The sequence below is a fragment of the Gallus gallus genome, chromosome 7, assembly GCF_016699485.2.
Source record: "Gallus gallus isolate bGalGal1 chromosome 7, bGalGal1.mat.broiler.GRCg7b, whole genome shotgun sequence".
NCBI classification, from domain to species: domain Eukaryota; kingdom Metazoa; phylum Chordata; class Aves; order Galliformes; family Phasianidae; genus Gallus; species Gallus gallus.
In genome coordinates, this window is record NC_052538.1 from 20,140,036 (window position 1) to 20,159,646 (window position 19,611).

At 37.7% G+C, this 19,611-nt stretch overlaps 1 protein-coding gene across 11 annotated transcripts in view; it reads left to right on the forward strand.

The window, feature by feature from the left end:
* The window catches only part of FIGN (fidgetin, microtubule severing factor), a 101,089-nt gene that overhangs the window by 29,518 nt on the left and 51,960 nt on the right, over nucleotides 1-19,611 (forward strand). The window contains exon 2 of one of the 11 annotated variants that reach the window (XM_025152484.3): nucleotides 5,210-5,358. The exons of the other annotated variants lie outside the window; for them this stretch is intronic. The gene's annotated coding sequence lies outside the window, so the exon portion shown is untranslated. The remainder of the gene's footprint in view (nucleotides 1-5,209; nucleotides 5,359-19,611) is intronic. 11 annotated transcript variants of the gene reach the window in all.

Below are 19,611 nucleotides of genomic sequence, written 5' to 3' on the forward strand. Positions count from 1 at the left end.
CCTTGTTACTCTGAGTGTGGGCTTCCTGTGCATGTTAATCTCCTTGGTAGATGTAGTTGGAAATCTATCCAAAGAACTTTGGACAATCACAGCTGAAAAACCTGAACTGGAAAAATCAGCGTGATGATAAAAAGAACTCATTGCTTTCCATATCCTGTTTTCCAAGACTAGTTTGACAAGTCCCAAACAGCCTTATGCACATATACAGTAAAACTTTAAAAAAATCAGGGATCATGTTGCCTGGCTAAAATAAGCCAGTTCTTTATTTGTGGAGATTTAAAAATCTAGCCACTAGCTTTAAAAATGCTCAACAACTCAAACACAACAGTTTTGGTACGAGCAAATGAGTGATAATGTTCTTTAGAGCCTCCTCCCCTCCATACAAGCAGAACTAAATAAACAGCATAGTGATTTTTTAATATCTATTTTTTAACATGGAAAACTCTCCAATGGACAGGCTAACTATATGACATTTTAGCCTGTTCTGAGGAGGCAAAGGTTAGTAACTGGAAGAAAAAAAGAGAATTAAGATAAAGGTTGGTACCCAATCTAAATAAATGTTTGAATGCTCTTTTACAATTATAGCCTGCTGAATTTTGATGTACAAAACTTTTCCATATAAAGGAAGGTGCTGTGTGCAAACATATTCCAGTTGACTGAAAAGTCCCAATGAGTCCATCTCAATTCCAGTGCCTACTTGACACAGTAAGGGGCAGGAAAAAGAAAGTGGGAGAAAAAAGGAAAGAGAGAGTTTGATAAACAAAACATAGAATTGTTTGGTTCTATTAAGAAACGTCACCAATTATCTAAGAAAAACTATTAAGCCATAACCTATGCCTTTTCTTTCACCCTGGTGTATGTCTAGGGTAAAGGTTCAAACCAATTCTTTTCATGTTCCTAATCACGGGCTGCAATTAATCACAATCTAGTTCTTTTAAAGAGTCCATTAAGAAATCATACTAGATGAACAGCCACTAACGTAGAAAATCTGATGTGTTAAGAGTTATGAGCTTGCCATGTAAAGTTTGTGTAGCATTTAACAACACTCAGAAGAACATTAACAGTAACTTACGTGTTCTGGCAGTACTCACACAACTCAATAATTAGAGGAAAAAAAGGTGACATATAGTTAAAACAAACCTGTGTCTCTGTCAATAGGAGAGAACACTGAATGTCACTCTGCAGCAAGAAAGCCTTTACACGATCTTAGGACAAAATGGAGGAAGTTCAAGTAATGATTTGCTAACTAAAAAGTGACCATGGGGTACTGCAGTTTTGTTCTTTCTGTAGAAAAATTGTCTTTCAATAAAAGAATACAAAATAAATAGAAAATAAATTATTTGCCATACTAGAGGGAGATAAACAGTGACTAAGTTAGCTTAGCTAAGGTCACAGCGACCACAAGCTCTGCACTGCCCTGAGTGTGCTACTTAGTAACTCACTGGGCAGTCAAGCATTTTGGTACCTATATCTGAGTGCAACCAAGAAGAATCTGGATGTCTGGAGAACCTCAGCGAAGTAGGCACTTATATCTGAATTAAAGAAGATACATTTGTAAGCATGGTGATCATAACAAGAACTGTGTGAACCTAGACTGTAAATTTGTCCAGCTCTGTCTCTTGGCAGAGATCAGTAGTGGATGACAAAGAGAAGTATGAGAAGTCCGAGTGTGGAGCAGCACAGGAGCTGGAGGCATTGCTGCCCTGTATTGCTGTGGGATGGGGCCATGGTGGCACTGAGTAGGGTACGGAGTTTTCAAGGGCGTGTAACTGCACACTCTGTAAAAGCTGTTGAATGAGAAATAAGAAAGTTTTACCAAATTGCCATAATGTCCAGCTATTGAAGCAGATTTAGGGAGCGCCTTTTTCCTGCAGTGGGCAATTGTTAGTTATTAGCTGGAAATATGCTAATGAATCTGATAGGAATAAAGTAAGAAAGGGTTCTATAGAAATTGCTCAAAGTATTGCACTTAATAAGCAGTGATAATCCTTCTGTAGTTTTTTAATCACTCTATCAACTTCTAGAGACATAATACTTTTTTCCCCGTCAAATTTCATAGATTGGAAATGTCTGAAAATTGTCATTTCCAGTAAATTTATATAGAGTTTTTTTGCAGGGATAGATGTGCAGGGAGTGAATTAAAATGTTTTTGAAGGGAAATAATTATAAAAGTGGAACTTACCAAGACAACAGTCTTTAGGGAATTGCTTAGTGGGGAGAGTCGTCTTTGTGGTACCTCTGGAAAAATTTGGTCAAGCTACAGAAAGAAAGATGATATTTAAGATGGAGATAAGAGAACCATAGTCTTTATTATTGAGTAAAAAAAAAAAAAAAAAGAATATGAAGATATATTTTTACAAGCAAAGTGCAACTGGTATGGTAAGAGAGAGAGTTGCTACATCCTAGTAGTAGTTAATGGCTTTTGGGAAGGGCTAAAAAATCTTGGCAAAAGTTTTGCAATGGTGCCACTTGGCCTGAAAGGCACTATGGGCTGCTCATTGGGCATGTGGCAGTAAGCCAGGTCCTGGGCTGTGCGTTGTGAGCAGGGAGCACCTGTGGGATGCTGTGGTTGTCTGCACCTTCCAGAGATCTTTGTGTCATCACTGCAGTGTCCTCTGGCTCCTCTGCGCCTTTGTGGTGGAGCTGGTGCTTGTAGTTGACTTGAGGAAGAGGGGATGCAGCTTTATAATGCATGTAAGAATTGGACTTCCACTAAGTCAAGAGTAACTGGAGTGAGAACTAGAAAAAATTGGGGGCAAATACCATAGGTTGAAGTTGCTTTTGCAGGATTCTCAGGATAGTTTCTCAGCAACAGTTTGTGTTGCCTATATGCTGAAAGCACCATTTGAGACAACTGTTAGATATGGTTTTAATTAAAATTTAATTAAAGGACATGACTAAGTTTCAGCTTTTTCAACTGGGATGCTTCCCTAGTTGAAGTCTAGCCATGTTAGTAGTTCCTTTTTAACATCAGTTGTGTAGAATACTTTTGGAAGACCTTCTAGCAAAAAAAAATGTTTTAGTGTGACAGTATTGGTTGAACCCTCCCATCAGTATTCCATTACATGTTGTTGCCATGTGACAGGTGGCAGCAAAGGGACAGTCTGACAAAATGGCATCTGACATGGAAGTGCTTATGAAGACAAGAGGAGTCATTGAATTCCTCCATATGGAAAAAAATTGTGCCCATTGGCATTCATCAAAGCTTGCTGAATGTTTATGGAGACCAAAGAGTGGATGTGAGCCCAGTGAGGCAGTGGGTGGTGCGTTTCAGCAATGGTGATAGCAGAGAGAAAGGCAAGCTGTGTTCTAGACAGCCATGCACAGCTGTCACACCACAAAATGAAGCACTCTTGTTCATTGCTGGTGAAAATGCATAGCTAATGGTGGTAACTATGTTGAAAAATAGTCTTGGAGAATTTGCTCTTTCAAATAGTGTTGTTGTGCTCTTTGTATCTGTTGTAGTTTCCTTGGAAGGCATTACTTTTGGAGTGACCTACCTATTTGTAGTTACTCTGTAATTATTTAATCTTGAGAATTGACTCCAAATGCACCAAAATTAATACCCCCTTTACACAATCTCTTTGTGTTTAAATCTTCTTGCAAGTTCATAATTAGAGAATTTAACCTTATTCTCCGTTTGTTAGAAAATGCTATTTTTTTTAACAAATACTAAAATACTAAAGCAGATCAAGCAGTTATTTTGACAAACAGCTTGAGACATTCTTTCCTAAATTCCACAAATAAAAAACCCAACTAAATAATCACCCTGAGCAGATTTTCACAGGGACCTCAGCCAACCTTTTTATAAAGGATAATTACATTACTTTTTTAACATGGGGCAAAGGAAATCATAAAATCAAGGCATAAGAGACACTGTTCCTATTTTGAGAAGGTAGCGGAGTAATTGGTAAGGTACTTTTATTATCATTTTATTATGTAGAGTGGTTTTTTCTTCGTTTTTATTTTTTACATTCACACACACACATATATATAATGTGTAAAATATATATACATATGTAATATGTTGGTTTTTTTCAGACATTAAATCTTGTATTTAGTGGCATGAATCTGAGTGTCTGGGCAGAGTAAGAAACAACACTCATTGATGTATCAGGTGTATTAAAAGTACATTTTTGAACTTGCAGGTGTTTGTGTGTGTCTCAGCTCTGCAGTGTCCGTCACCTCCTCCCTCACTAACCCTCTGTCCCTGTTCCTTGTATCTGTCAGATGAAGAGCAGCCATTTAAATGCTGTCAGCATGTTACCAGTTACTCTGTTATGGTGAGGGCTGGGAATTGTTTCCTGGGGTGGGCCCCATGGATGGCTGTTTCCATGTGGGACTTTGGAGTGAAATGCTGGGTTACAGAGATCTTCTGATGCAGCTAGGATCAGAATCAGCCCATCCATCCATCTCTTGACTAAGCTGTCTGCACGATGTATGTTGTATCATCAGTGTAAGTGTTGTGTAGTAGGGGTAAAAACATGCTTGGTGTTTTAGCCTTTCTTCTTCTTCTGTAGATCTGTAAATACAGAGCAAAACCAAATTTTTCAGTGTTGTACTACCTTGATTTGACTGTTTCTATTGAGTAGAATTCCAGAACTAAAACTGCAGCACTGCAGATGTCTTACAGCTTCTTTCCCTTGTTGCTGTAGTGCTTGTGTTTGATACTGCACTGTCATGTCGTGAGAGCTAGAGACTGGGTTGTGACAGCAAGGGCGGGCAAGCTTCACCATCTTTAGCACGGATCTGACAGTATTTCAAAAGACAACAAATCAGCATTTGTTACTTTTTTGCTTGTTTGTTTCCAAATGAAAGATTTTTTAAAATAATTGGATTGCTTTCAATGGGTTTTATTGTCTTGGCTTTCTGGTACCTTTTGGAAAGAGAGACGGAGAAGAGACTGAACCCTACTAGACTCAACGGCTGTACTGGTAATCATGTAAACCTGTGTGCGCGTTTGGCTGTTAGGAAATAACTGTGAACAAGAAGTGAGCAAGTAAGGGAGTAACTCTGTGAGACATTTAGCCGATCCCTTATCTTCTCTTAATTAAAACATAAATGTAAAACTGCAATTTTAATATTAATTTTGCTTGCGTTTTTCCAGGCCTACTGTGATTAGTTTAAAATGCTTAGAAATTATTTTGAAAGGAGTAATTCTGTGCAAAATGCAAGCGTGAATTCATAGTCTTGTTTTGTTTTCTTTCAGGATTTGTTTCACAGAATTTCACCTAATGCACAATCCAAACCAGCAAGCTTCACTTAGTTTCAGCCCCAAATTACATCATTCGACCCCAGTAGAAGTTTCCTCCATTTCAACAAATCGAGCCCAAGTTTGTGTGACAGTGGATAGATGAGGTGAGCTGATGAGGGTCTGGGAGGCATTGCAATCAGAATGGCAGGTGAGGCAGCTCTCAGTGAATGGATTTGAAGGACTAAATGTGAGCGTTTAGAAAAGGAGGAATTGCCATAGTGGATTACAGCCAAAGTCCATCATGAAAATATTTCAAGTTTGTCAGTAGCTATCAGAAAACACGTTAGAGAAAGGTGTGTGAAATTTGCAGTAAAAATCAAAAATGAGCAGAGTGAGAAGAATTGTGTCAATTAAGTCTAGATCTGTTTTACAAAATCTGTGTTTCCTTAAGTTTTCATTTGCTAATCTTAACCCAAGGCAGTTTGTCTTGATATAATTGAATTGCACACACATCATCAGTCTGTCATGAGTTTCCTTTTCTTTTTCTTTTCATTTCTCAATATGGATGGCCTTACAAGGACCAGACAGCTGCAGAGGACTCATTTAAATGTTACAAATAGATACGGTTTATTTCAATTGGTCTTTTCACTTTTTAAAATTGTATTTGTCTTCTTGCTGCACTGTTTTTGCCACTGTAAAGATCATAGGCTTTATTTGATTATATTTTGGTAATCAGTTAAATGAGACTGGGTCACCTTGCACCATGCAACATTTCACTTCCCTGCTGAAACTTAATGCCATCTTTTTATCTTTCACTGCATGGATGTCAGAGGACATAATGTTAATAAAAGACAGGCATCTCTAATATTTCATGAATGGCATTTTAGGAAAACTCAAAAAAAAAAAAAAAAAAACCCAAAAAACACCCAAACCTATGAATTAAAAGCTGACACTAAACTAGTGAATTCAGTCACCTTTCTCATATGTTGAATGATTTTCCATTTGTGGGTCTCATCTATTACAAGACTTATTCTTTGTCAGGCACAGCTATTAAAAAGCATAGGTGGCTTCCTCAGATTGAATGTGCTGTTTCCCTCTCAGGGATGGGTGGGGGCATAGAGAGATCTCTATGAAAAAGTGGTCAAGAAATGAAGATACCTAAAATGAGGCTGGTAGCTTTCAGTGGGTTAGATTTCACAACAGAAACCTGGGAGGCCTGGGATTCTGTGCTTCTCTGTGTTTCTGTGTGTTTGTTTACCTTGCTTTAAAAATGAGTCTTTGATTTCCAGCTACGTTAAATCAAAAACCTACTAAGTACTCTAAAAAAGAGCTTACTGTTAGGAAATTATGAGGTATTTGACTGCATTTTTATGTACTGCTTTATCAAATATACTGTACCAAAATCATGTGGTGATGATGGTGGATATACAGATGTGGATAGCTATGTGTCCCTTTTTCTTGGTTACATTACAAATTTATTTAGAGATACCAGAATGTTGCATTAGATACCACTTTTTGTAACATGTACCTGCACATTGATTTGTATATGTGGTAGAACATACAGAATGCTTATTTCTAAAACACATAAGGATGCTAAATCATATGTATTCTCTGATACTTTAGGCTAGGAGAATTCCAGTTAAACTTCTAAACCAGATCTATGTTGAGTCCTTCACTAGACTTACAGTACCTTTAAATGAATGCATCAGTGAGAGAGGAATGGTGATGTGCAGGACTTATCCATGAGCTGAAATAATCATGAAATGGTCTGAAAATTCAGACTAATAATTTAGTAATCGTGAATACATAGTGTGCATTCACATTTCAACTCTGAACATTCATGTCCAAAACTGGTTTAGGCTACTAATAAAACCTAGTGTCTAGTGTAAACGTAATAAATTTGGAAAACAAGAATGGAAACATCCTCAAATTATCATCCAGGTTGTGATAATTTATGACCAAATTATCAGGTCTGGTTATCTGCTATTGTAGATGTCATATAATCTCTTTTCTGTGTTTGTTGAATTTCATAAATTTACGGAGTTCCATGCTTAGTGTTGATTATGTCCAGAAAATTGATACTTTATTTGGCAGAATTCAGTGTTATAGTTCATCTAGAATATCACAGTAGAATTTTAGAAATCACTCCCTATTGGATAAACATCTGGCAGAATTAATTTCACTGGTACTTTGTAGAATCATTTGCACAAGACTGTCATCAGTCTCTTTTCTCATTGCAGCATAGAGCAAATTCAGATATGCCCACACTGTAAGCATCCACCCCTGGAATTAGGTGTTTTTAACAAAATCCTTCATTTCTTTTCTAAAATGCTGGCTGAGATAGAAGGTTTTCCTAACAGATTTTGTTGACTACTTGTGATCTTTACCAGAACCGGATGACACTGTTAAATTCCCTCAGACCTTTATACTCAATCACTGTGTTTCGTTTGTTTTGGTTATTAATGTGGATTCTTCTTAATTCAGATACGCAAACATAAAAATCTATCACCGTATGACAATATGTAGATTTGTGGCAGTCCCAAGAGGACCTTGGGTCCATAAACCAGTGGCTTTGTAATGTAATGCTGCATAAATGCTGTATTTTCATCTGTGACAGATATAATCTTGAACCTGTATTTTTCATGTTACTTAACTGTTTCAGAACATCATGTGTGAGAGAACGCATCAAAATGGAAATTGCTTCTACAGAAGCAGCAATAAATATTGGTTGGGTATATTGCATTGTTGGGCTCCATGTGTTTTAGGGTGTTCTCAATTCTCTTGCCCTAATCAACACTGTAAATACATGCTGCATTTCCTGGTCATCTTTTTGTTGGATTAACAATTTGGACCTTGCAATCTCTACCATGTGTTTTGATTCTTTACTGTATATAGTCATGATTATTTAAGAGCTTCCCCTAACAAAATTACTCTGAAACCTCCTGTCTTTTCTAGCTCTTCAAAGAAAGACAAACAATGCAAATTCTGTGCATTATATATGAGATTAACTAGCAATTATTTGAAGTCTGGCTAGTTAAAAAGCTGTGAAAAATCTTTACATTCGTGCAAAAGTCTGTGTTCCAGCTTTTCACTTAAATATTGGAAGGGATGGTGTTGGGGTTTTTTTTTTAAATGTACTTACCATAAAACCTTCAGCAGAGAATCAAATAGTTGATATTACATTATTGAAATTCATCAATTATTGAAGTGATATATGATGTAAAAAAAAAAAAAAAAAGAAAGAAAAAAAGGAAAAGGTAAATATGTAAATATTTGTGTTTGATTTGTAAATTTTGAGCAAGAGATTTTAGACAAAGTTGTTGGCATATTACTTCCATTGAATATGCCCTTAAAGGATTTTGCTTAAGTCATTTCTTCTTTAAAGTCTTTATAAACATGTAGTTCATGTCCCATTTTTTTATCTACTCTCTGCTTTATGCCGTTGAGTTAGAATAGAATCAATCACAGTTCCCCACCTTGTCTTTCAAGTGAGCATAGTACTGTGATGGCCGTGTACCTTATTTAGTTTTCGGGCCCTTTATTGTGTCAGTGATACCACTGTGTTTCCTGTGGAGCCTGAGTACTTTTATGAATGACTTTCCAGTACCAGATGTAGTATATACCAATTTTCTATTGTGTACTTTCCTTTGTGGATCAATATGGATTTTAATTAACATCTTAACAAAATTATAGTTATGCCCGAAGGTCTCTCTCCTCTTGTGTCTTGCCAGGAACCTGGTCTTCAGCAAGTTCCTATCATACTAGACTTTGTCAAGAACAGACATAATTGAAATCCCTTTTGATTTATCCTGAGGCAAAGACACTTCCCTTTTCTTTCCTCTTCAGTAGATATGCACAGAAGTTTGCTAACTGGGGGGATGGAGCTGCAAGCCTACTATAAACATCAAAGATGACTCGATACAAAGATTCTTGGAAGAAGTTTCCACCATACTTGGAGTGTCGTGACACTGCTTCATTCAACTGCTTTTCCACATTGCATTACATTAATAACCTCCTTGCAGGTTTCTTGGCAGACAGGAGAAAAGGAGGCCTTCAGTATAAAGTTGGATGATGATTTTGAATGAATGAAAATGAAAATGAACCACTATCCTTAAAGCTAATATGAGGTATTCAGAACACGAAGAGCCGTGAAGTAGGTCAGTACTTTTGTCTTCTTTTTACATTAGTTTTTTTCTGCAGAATGGCATTTACAAATGTTTAGCTTACATTCTCACATAACACTGTTATTTCTTTCTCTTCCTTGACTGTACACCATCCTAGATTGTTTTCTGTTGTTTTATCCCTTCTGTCATGTAGCTTTTGAAATCTCTTGTGCTAATAAGCATCTGATAGATCTCACCAGGAGTCTTGGCTTCATCTTTAGTCTTCTTTCATTCTAACAATGCTGCCTACAGTACATACTGTTCACAGGGTAGATCTCACATATTGCTGTTCAGCTGCCAGGCTCTTGAGTAATAAAGCCTGTGTTTCTTTCCTGAGCTAATGTAGATTATGATTTTAGAAGTGTACTTCCCCTGACAGAAGACAGTCCAATGCTAGATCCTCGGCCATAGTCAAGCACAGCAGTCTGGGAAATAAGATGATTGCTGACCTCTCAGTTGCTTAGGATACTTGCAAAAAATACTCTTTATCTGACAGGTTCTTCTTGAAGTGTAAGAGCTTTATCATGCTCTGTCTGGTTCTTTTGTGTGGGATTTAGAAACTTGGACATTTAGTCCACAGTGTTATCTTTTTTCCAAGGTTCTATAACATTAACATTAAAAAAGGAAGTTTAGCTTGCAACTAATGTTTCTCACTATGAACACACAGATAACACTATATGCAGTGGCAGTGGGAAGGAACCCCAAACATTATTAATATAATATAAACGTTATCTATTAATTTCTATCTATATGTGTTGTCTGGTAGCACTGTAAAAGTTAACACCACTTGCCTACACTGATTGAAGTGATAGTTTCACTGATAGTGAAACCACTGGGTTTTAACACGGACTGGAAAGTAACTAGGCACCTCTTTCAGCATGTGCATTATTATTTTCCATGAAATCCATTACACTTAGACTTGAGGATAAAACATTTAGATCACTACTTTACTTAGAATAATTTAATAAGTTGTTCTGGATCAGATATTACTGTCTGTCAGCAGTGCTAGCTGCACTTTATCTAGTACAAATACTGCAAATACACCATCACCAGCTTAGATGTCACTCTATTAAGAGCTGCTGCCTCAGCAAAATGAGCATATTAATATAAAATAAGTGTGGTTTCTTTTTCCAGGCTTTGTAAACAAATCTATCCTACTTAGAGCTGCAGTGTCAATATTTTGTACTGCCTGTGTTGACATATTCCTTGTGTTTGTTGGCAAATGGGACAACTCTGAAGATTCCATTTTTGGGTTTTCATTTTTGTCCAGTTCATGCTATTTCTGGTCCTTATCTTAGATATTTTTTTTCAGGCCCTGAATGATTTTGTATATATTTAACTGTATATTCTGAAATACCTTAGAAATTCCTGTGTATTTAAGCAAAGTCCCATGTTGCACTGAAAATTCACTCACTGGTAATATAGAGAATGAGTACTCCAGCAAGTATGTGTCATTTTTGAGAAAAGCTTTGACAATAATGCTTGTCTAGTGCTCTGGAGGCTGTCTACAACTACTGGAGTTTTTCTGGCTTTGCCTGCAGCTTGCACATCTTGCACTGATTACTAAAAAAGAAAAACCTCTCTACCTGTGAAGACAGGAAAGTTTTCTGAGCATTTTTTAGCAAAGGATATAGCTTATGACTCATTTCAGTTAATGCTTGTCTCCTTTCAATACCAAAATGTCTTGACTACTTGTTCAACAGGTGATCTTTTGCTTTACTAGTGCTCAGGTTATTTTTTTTGGTTTAATTTGTACCATTGCAAGAACATTATGCCAGTACTGTTCTTAAACATCTGTGGAAAATACAAAAGGTTTCTGATGCAAATCTTAACAAAGCCTGTGAAACACTGATTGATTTGCTGGAGATTTTCATTAGAGATGTCAGCAGTTGGTTTAGACATGCATTCTTTATGTTGTTCCTCATTCCATATATCATTCCAAAGCATCATTACACCTTTTGTTTGTCTGGTAGAGCAGGTCAATGATAGCCTCACCATGAGATCAGCTTTCTGAGTTAACTTCTTACCTAGATTTGTCCCTTCCACTCCCTAGAATGTATAAGTTTGTTTAGCTTTAACCTTAGAAAATTCTTGCTCAGAATTGTATCCTATTGCATTTTGCCACACTCTAGCTGAAAATGCTATTATGCAAGTAGTGCAGTTTCCTGTATGACGAAGTGTGCAGTGATTTTTCTTGACATATGTATGAGTGCCTCACTTTATTCTGTATCTTTCTCCAAAATGAGAATTCCTCAGCACCTATGCAGATATCCCATTTGAAGGGACAGATTGAAGGCACAAGGAAGGACAGCAAAAGGTGAATGCTGTGGTCCTCCCATTCATCTGCAGTCTTACCAGACCCTTGGAAACCTAGAATGGTAGAATAATATTTTTAAGAAGAACATTTTTATTTTCTAAATTAATAGAAAGGCAGACAGGAAACCTATCCCACAAGTCTGTGATGGCCCTGACAATTAGCATTTATACAATCAAACGCAAAGGTTCTAAAATGACCTCCATTAAGGCAGATTCTTTTCAGAATTAGTTTTAGTTCTTGATTTTTGTCTCTGTTGTACTGACTCCCTCAAGTGATGGTAAAAATTGAAAGTATTTTTGTTATTCTGTAACCAGGAATTTTTTTCCTTTTTAGAAAAAATAGAAATGTTAACTGAAAAACTAACCTTATCATTTACTGAAATAAAATTATTAATATAGTTGTCCTTGGGACACTGTGGATTAGGAAAAAGAGAAAAACAAACCATCACACGAAATGAATTATACTTAAGACAGTGTGATATGTATGAAAATACATATTCATGATGTAAGCAGTTCCTATAATTAAGACATGTTATTTTCATAGTGGTGAAATAACCAAACCTCATTAGCTGTTGTTTCCATTCACCAGAAAACTGGTAACAGAAAAGGGTGAGGCAAACCTAAGCGCAGTCTTCCTCCCCTCTCAGTTCTTATATCTGACTTGCCATTCTCATGGTGTCATTTTCAGGTGCCTTTTTCTGGTGCCATTTTCTTGACATTCTGGAGCTGACTTAGCTCTTTTAGCAATTGTTGAAGAAAAAATAGCCTGTATTTAAAGAAAAAAAATTCCACATGGACTGTGGAGAAGATGTATTTAATATCAATTAAGTAGAGAGTTTAAACTTTCCTTGTCCATACTAGAATTAAAACATATTAGATGAAAAGTTGTACAGAGATTGACTGGAAAATGCAGCTTTTTTTTCTTGCAATGAAGTCCAATTTCTGCTTGCGGAGTAAGTTGGAGCCATCTAGGAAGTTCCTGCCCTCAACCTTTAGTTATTTCCCTCAACTGGAAGTAAGGCACGTCAGCTGAAGTAAAGACAATTTTAATGCAAGGTGCTTTCATTTGTTCTGAAGTAGACCAAAATTACACCTATCTCAGCTGAGCGGGGGTTGTCTCCAATGGATGGGCACATACTGAACGTGGTAAATTTTTGAAACAGTTGGATCTGCAGCTGTTTGGGTCCCCAGCGTTAGAAGAGCTTACTTGCACACAAAGAACTCCTGTTGCATTCTCACGGTGAAAAAAATTTCACAGCCTTACTGAAAGGTAGCTTTCGTGATTACTGATGCAAAGTTATCATAAATTACAAATCGTGTTAATGTGGTTTTTACTGGCATTTTTTCCTCAATGTAATACAGGTAGTATATAAACAGGGTTTATACATCTCAGATAGGGTTCTACTCAGCTGTTGCATCGTATCTAACACAGAAGAAAAAATTTCATTAGTGATGATTTTCACCCATGTTATTTGGTCATTATTGTTTAACCAGAACAGAGAAAACTAACAGCAGTAGTTTACATGAATGTATTTATGTGTGAGTATTTATGTATTAGTGTATATACATATAGGCATACATCCACTCATGTATGTGTGTGCCAAAGCACCAGAAGTATTACTAAAAATACATACACTGGGACTTCCATGAAAGCTGTAAATTACAGTGTATTACTGATTTTAGAAAAGCTTTTCTATTGCTAAAAATAAAACCTGCTATCAACATTGACTATCACTTGCCCTCCCCCTTCCACAAGAGTTTAGTGCTTAATATGAAGAGTTTGGGGCTTTAAAATTGAAAAATTTTATTAGTTTCTAAAGCTATTCAGTAAGGGGGTATTTCAAAAAGAAACGTAAATTGTAAAATTCAGCTGGGACACTTACTGAACTGTTGGTATTGTTTTGTCAAAAACTGATTTAAAATGAACTAGAAAATTGCCGAACCATCGAAGTATGGGATGTGGGAAAGTTAATATATTAAAGAAACACTATCATGAGAAGAAAAAGTGCTATTTTAAAAAATGATATTTTAAGAAATTCACTTATATAGAGAATAGGGCAAAATCATAATCCTTTATGAGCCCAATAAAGACTGCCCAGCTACTGCTGCTTGATACAATACCTTTCTTATTGAACTCTGGAAAAAATCTACTACAGAAGGCTTTTTTGTGCTGTATAGGTTTAGTTGGCTTTTTAACTTAAAGTGGAAGAGTAATGATACTGTGATCAGCGTGCTTTGGGCTGGGGAGGCTGGTGCACAGTGCCCTGCACCAGCACCCGTGTGCAGGGCTGGCAGCCAAATGCAGGGTGCCTTGGCATGGTGAGTGTTACTGCCTAAAGAATCTGCTTGGTGGTGGACTTAGATCTGTGGCTGGTTTCACTCCAGCAAGACTTGCGGATGCTATTTTTGCTTCAGAGAGGGTGTGTAAGAGGCTGAACTGGAAGCAAATCCTTTTATTCGTTGTGGCTTCTCGTGAGTGACCCACTGTGTAGGATGTTCTTCTTGTGGCATTTTAGAAGATGGAAAAAAAACGAGATGTCATTTTACTTCAGGTCACTTGTTAATATTTGTTTAACTAGTTAACTCAGGCATGTGGAGTACAGGCGAAGATAACACTGGTCAGTATTTGCACTTTGCTTTGCATTTTTGTAGCTGATGGTTCCTCTGAAAACTACCTGGTGGTAATAAGGCGAGGTAAAATATTTGTATTTTCTAGTCCTCTTTCTGCGTGGCTCCTTCCCCTTCAGTTTGTTCTTACATACTCTTATTCATGGTGTGTAAGTCACTGCAGGGGTGAGGACTGCTAAGTTCCTGGTTGCCTACTGAGCTGTAAAAAGATTTCTTGTGATGTTTATGTGTTGGAAATATGAATTTTCATGCATGCAGAATTCAAATCCAAAAGACTATCGCTCGTTTTATTGGAAAAACTTGTTGTTAAAGGGAACGCCAAATACAGAATGCTTCCACTTGCAATTACAATCCAGAATGATTATAAGCATCACCTAACGCTCAGAATCCAACTGCTGCAAAACAACCAGCGTTGGCCATGTTCTGATGCTGGCAGCATCACTGGCCTTTGTGTTCCACCATAGAGTTTGCGGGCAAATCCCAGGCTGCACTGAAGGTTGTTTGCTGGAAACACCCACACCAAGTCTGAACATGCCTCAGAGATGGAAGGAGTGGACTGACCAGGAAATGTTTGGTAGTGTCATGCCACAGTTTCCTCCTGCCTGCTCTTCTCCCCTGTGCCACATGCCTTGCAGGAGCAGCAGAAGGGTTTTCTGGGGAGGCAAGTTAAGCTGTTTGGGCTGCCTGCTGCTTTAGCAGCTGGGACCCAGCTCTCCCCTCTGGCACAGACAAAGCAGGCTTAATGCTGCTCATCAAAATTCGTTCACTGTGGTAAGCATGGGGAACACAATGTGAATAACTTGAAAAACCGCAGTTATGATTAACACTTCAACTACTATTTACTTTAACATTTGACCAAGATAATGCTGCTAATTTCTTTTAGCTCACTGTGAAATGTAGAGTCTGATGATCTAGTTGGCTGAAAAGGGAAAGCTGCCAAAACCACACACTGATTTACTTCTCTCTTGATTCTGTTGATGTTGAGTTACACAGGATATGAACTGTTAAAGAAAGTTACTTTTGGGCTTTGGCTTCTTTCTGCAAACATCCGTCTCTGATCTGAAAGCTCAGTGTTTAAGACCCACCAAGTTAATGCTGTGAGGCAGGCAAGATGAGAAGAATCCATTAGCTTATCTTTCACAGCTCTGCAGCATCCTGCTACTTTGGGGTAGTGGCTTAATAGATCTTTACAAATGTAGAAGCTCTGATGAGCCAGCCACTAGAAAACTGCAGCAATAGCTAACGGAAAAATCATCTGTGAATTTGATATGGATCATTTAAGTATCATAGCCTATAGAAATAACATATGAAGCATTTGGAGATAGTCGTTCAGGTCCACCACTTCTTCAGGCTCAGATTTTTATGAAGATTATATGCTGACATGAGAGTGGACTGATATAATCTAGATATATGTTTAGCTACTGGGTCTGTCATTAAATCAATAAAATCCACCTCTTTGGTCCATATACTGTTGTGATGCATGGATGGCAGAGTGGTGTGGAGGAACCTTCACTTCCATGAAGATATTTACTGCTGTATTAGAGAGCAAACTGAAGCCCCTCATGCAACATGCAGCAGGGACAGCCTTGGTATTCCTGTCCTCTAAATCTTTTTCAAGAAAAGGAAATTGCATGTACTCTTGGAAGCAGCAGGGCCAAGGGGAATGGCTTTTTTTTTTTTTCCTTTGGCCCTTCCAAGAATATATCAACATCTTTCCAAAGCATTTTATTAGGCCTGCTTTCATTGACACCTTTGCAGTCATTAGTTTGCAAAATTCTACTCTGTTTTAAACAGTATTTCCACAAGAAGTGGTATAGGTTATGTATCACCTGTTTCATCCCTTTGCCAGTAAGTAGGCTCTAAAGCTATTTGCATTTGTCATACTTGAATTCTATATGTTTTCCTGAGTAAGCATTAAAAAAAGTGAAGTTTTATAAAGAAGAACAACTTCTGTAACCGGGACTTGTTTGAAAATTCTTGGAGATTTTTTTGGGAAAAAAATACAACAACTTTTCCCTTCCAATAAGGAGAAATTTTCACAGTATCTCATGAACTGTCACCTGACTCAAAGTGTATCCTAGTGCAGACTGTTCAACTGTGTGTAAGCAGCAGGACTGCAAAATGTAGGAAAATATCTAATAACCTTTCAAAAAGTAGCACCGAGCTTGAGCCAGGTGGCTTCCTACTGTCAGTGCTTCGTATCCTGAATCTGCTGCATGGCACTAGCTAGTGACACTGGTGATGTTGGCTGGGGCTGTGGGCTGCTGCCTGCTGGCAGACACAGGTAGTTGTAAAGGAGTGTATACATTCAGCCAACTAAAGCCTAGCTGCATTTTTCAAATGCTTATAAAGAAAAAGAGAAAACTTCTGGTGTGGATTTGGTCTACGTGAAGGTCAAGACCTCTTTAAATTGATGAATCTGGAGTTAGCTAGCTGCCTGTTGATGTTGTTTTCTGTCACACTATCAGAGACAATACAGTATCTGACAGCTAAGGCAATGAAAATTTGGGGGATTTTCTATGCTGCGTATGTTGCTTATCACATTGCCCAATTTTGATATGACCTCCCTTCAAGAATGTTGATTTTAGTTCTTATTTGCATACATATACGAGTTTCTTTTATATGCTATTAAATATCACATTTCTAACCTTATTTATCCTTTCGGGTTTGTAACCATGTTGTTTGGCCTATCTGCAAATCTTTATGGCTTATGCATCTGCTAAGGAATGATAACTATCTGTGTACTGTTTTGGCCCAACAGGCATGTGAGGTAATATGGCTTAGTCCTTTTTCCTTTCAGTTTGTTTTGTCTTAGTTACGCTCTGAGTGAAGAGGGGACATGTGGACAATGACGCTGGCTGAAGTTATTAAACCAAGGTAATTTGATTGTGTGGCTGAGTCTTATCAAGGCCAGTCAGCTCAGTAGTTTTGGAGAGACCTATCAAAGGACAGACACCCTTGAAGTAACTTTCTGGTATTCTCCAAGCTTTTTTCATTTTCATTCTGTTTCTTTTCTCTTTCTTCCATCATACGCTTTTGGATTTCTTAACTTGAATAGGAATGGGGTAACTCAGAGGTCTGTCTTATGGGAAACGAAGGAAGATTGTTGAAGTTGCCTCCCCTTTCCTCAGCCGACTTTTTCTGTGTCAGTCTCCAACTTTCTTTGCCTCCCTGGGGTGTTTTTGTCACCCTGTACAGAACCCACTGCCACTGCTATCGCACATGGCACAGCAGAAAGGGCTCGTTTTATTCCTGTTTATCACTGAGGATTCACACCCTTCAAGACTTTTACTTGAAATCCGGCCTTGGAGAGCTGGCCTTCTCAGCTGGGGTGGCAGGGAAGGCTAACAGTTTCCTTGGTTGGAAAGCATCAAATTGGATAAACAGAAAACAGGGGCCTGGAGAGCGGGAAAGCTCTTGATGGTGATTAGTTGTCATCCTGCTTGTCAGAACAAATGAAGAAGAGGAGCACAATGTTTGCACTGTTTGAACAAGCCTCAGAGAGCAAATTAGATGGTAAATGTGATCATAATTTGCCTGCCTTTCTTGAAACTCCCATGGTGCTATTAGTGTTTTTCTTTTTTCAGGTAAGAAAAAAAAAAAAAAAAAAGAAGCTTTAACAAATACATACTTCTGTGGAAGCTGAAGTGCACTGAGGTTGTTTACGGAGATGGTGTTTAAATACTTCTATGGTTTAAGTGATAGTGCTTATTGTATTTACATAGCGCAGGCTGCTGCAAGGCGGTGTGCCACTGGTGATGATAATGTATTTCAATACTGCATGTGACATGAGAAAAGATATAAGTATCTATGTAGGTATATATTTAGACAGATATTCATATATAAAATAAACTTGTGCCTGAGCTTTATGTTTCACTTGGTTGAATGCTGTTGATGAACCAATTATGGTATTTTTTTTTTTTTTTTTTTTTTTGAAAGATGTCTGGAACACAGGCTCTTCTGTCCTGTTTTCCTACAATGATGTGCAGAGGCAGGCTGTGCCCCTTGCTGAACTGCCAGCACACCTAAGGTTACAGCAACTGTTTCTAAATAAGACAATCAGCACTTGTGTATTTTGTGTGTCTAGAAACATGGAATAACCTATAGCATTTAGATAATGAGTTTGGGGTAGAGAATGGTGAAATGCTACTTACAGTTTATTTTACACATGAAAGTGTTTCACACATAGCAGAAATTGTTAGTGTAAACAAGTATCAATTAAGAGAACAGGTATGAGCATTGTTGGAGGATGAGGTAAAAGCTGTGATATGAAAGGGTCTCTTGGGCAAAGACAGATGACTGACAATGGAAAGATTTAAAGTATTTTGATTGCCTTGCACTGAAATCTGAACCTGTGGAAACTAATAAAAATTGACTGAGCTTAATTAAAGACCTATAGGGAGCAAAAGTCCGTGTTTAAAACCAACTGCTTGGACTGTCATGTCTGATCTGTAGTTACTCAGCTAGATAGAGGAACAGACTGTGTTCAGTCAAAATTTCCCTCAATACATCATTTAAAACAAAATAATAATACAAAAAATTGCAACAAGAATACAAAATACGAAAACCCAACAAGAGTAATAGTGGATTCACTATATCACTGTGATTTAAAGGGTAGTGCCATGAGAATGCAAAGAGGAGTGTATTTATTTTTATCCCTTTATGAAATCACTTGTAGTGTACCAGGCAGCTCAGACTGGTCTTGCTGATGTTAACATTTCCTCCCTATCAAATAGCATTTGCCTGTACATTTCTCTTCTTTACTTTTTATCCATCTCAGTAGGGACCCACTGGTAAAATACTCTGCGGAAGTGCTGAGGCCAATGTGTGAACATTACCTAACATGAGAAGGAGAAAGTGTGCCCAAAAGCAGAGAAGCGCGGTCCTTGCATGCTGTTTGTGATGGACTGTGGTGCATGTAGCTTTAGGAATTGTGGTGGCTCTTGGAGCTTCCTTTAGAAATGCACTTTGTTCCGCATCATCTCCAGCAAAGCTCTGTGATGGACGTAGGTATTCTCTATTGATCTGCTGGGCCTGCTTCAGACAAGAACATGTACATTTTTTGTTCTTGTGTATTTTAGATGAGCTCAGGACAGAGCAGTAGAATAAATGAAAAGTGTTCTGTTTTAGTCAGTCACAAAACAGTGCCAGATTCTGTATTGTGCAAATACAAGCTGGTAAGTGTACACTTTGGCTGGTGCAGTTTTTACCAGTGTTTTAATATACTGAAGTTCCAATGAATTAAATAACGTTTGTAATACAGATGGCAGTGTACGTGTGTGTTCCATATTAATAATGTCCAGTGACAAG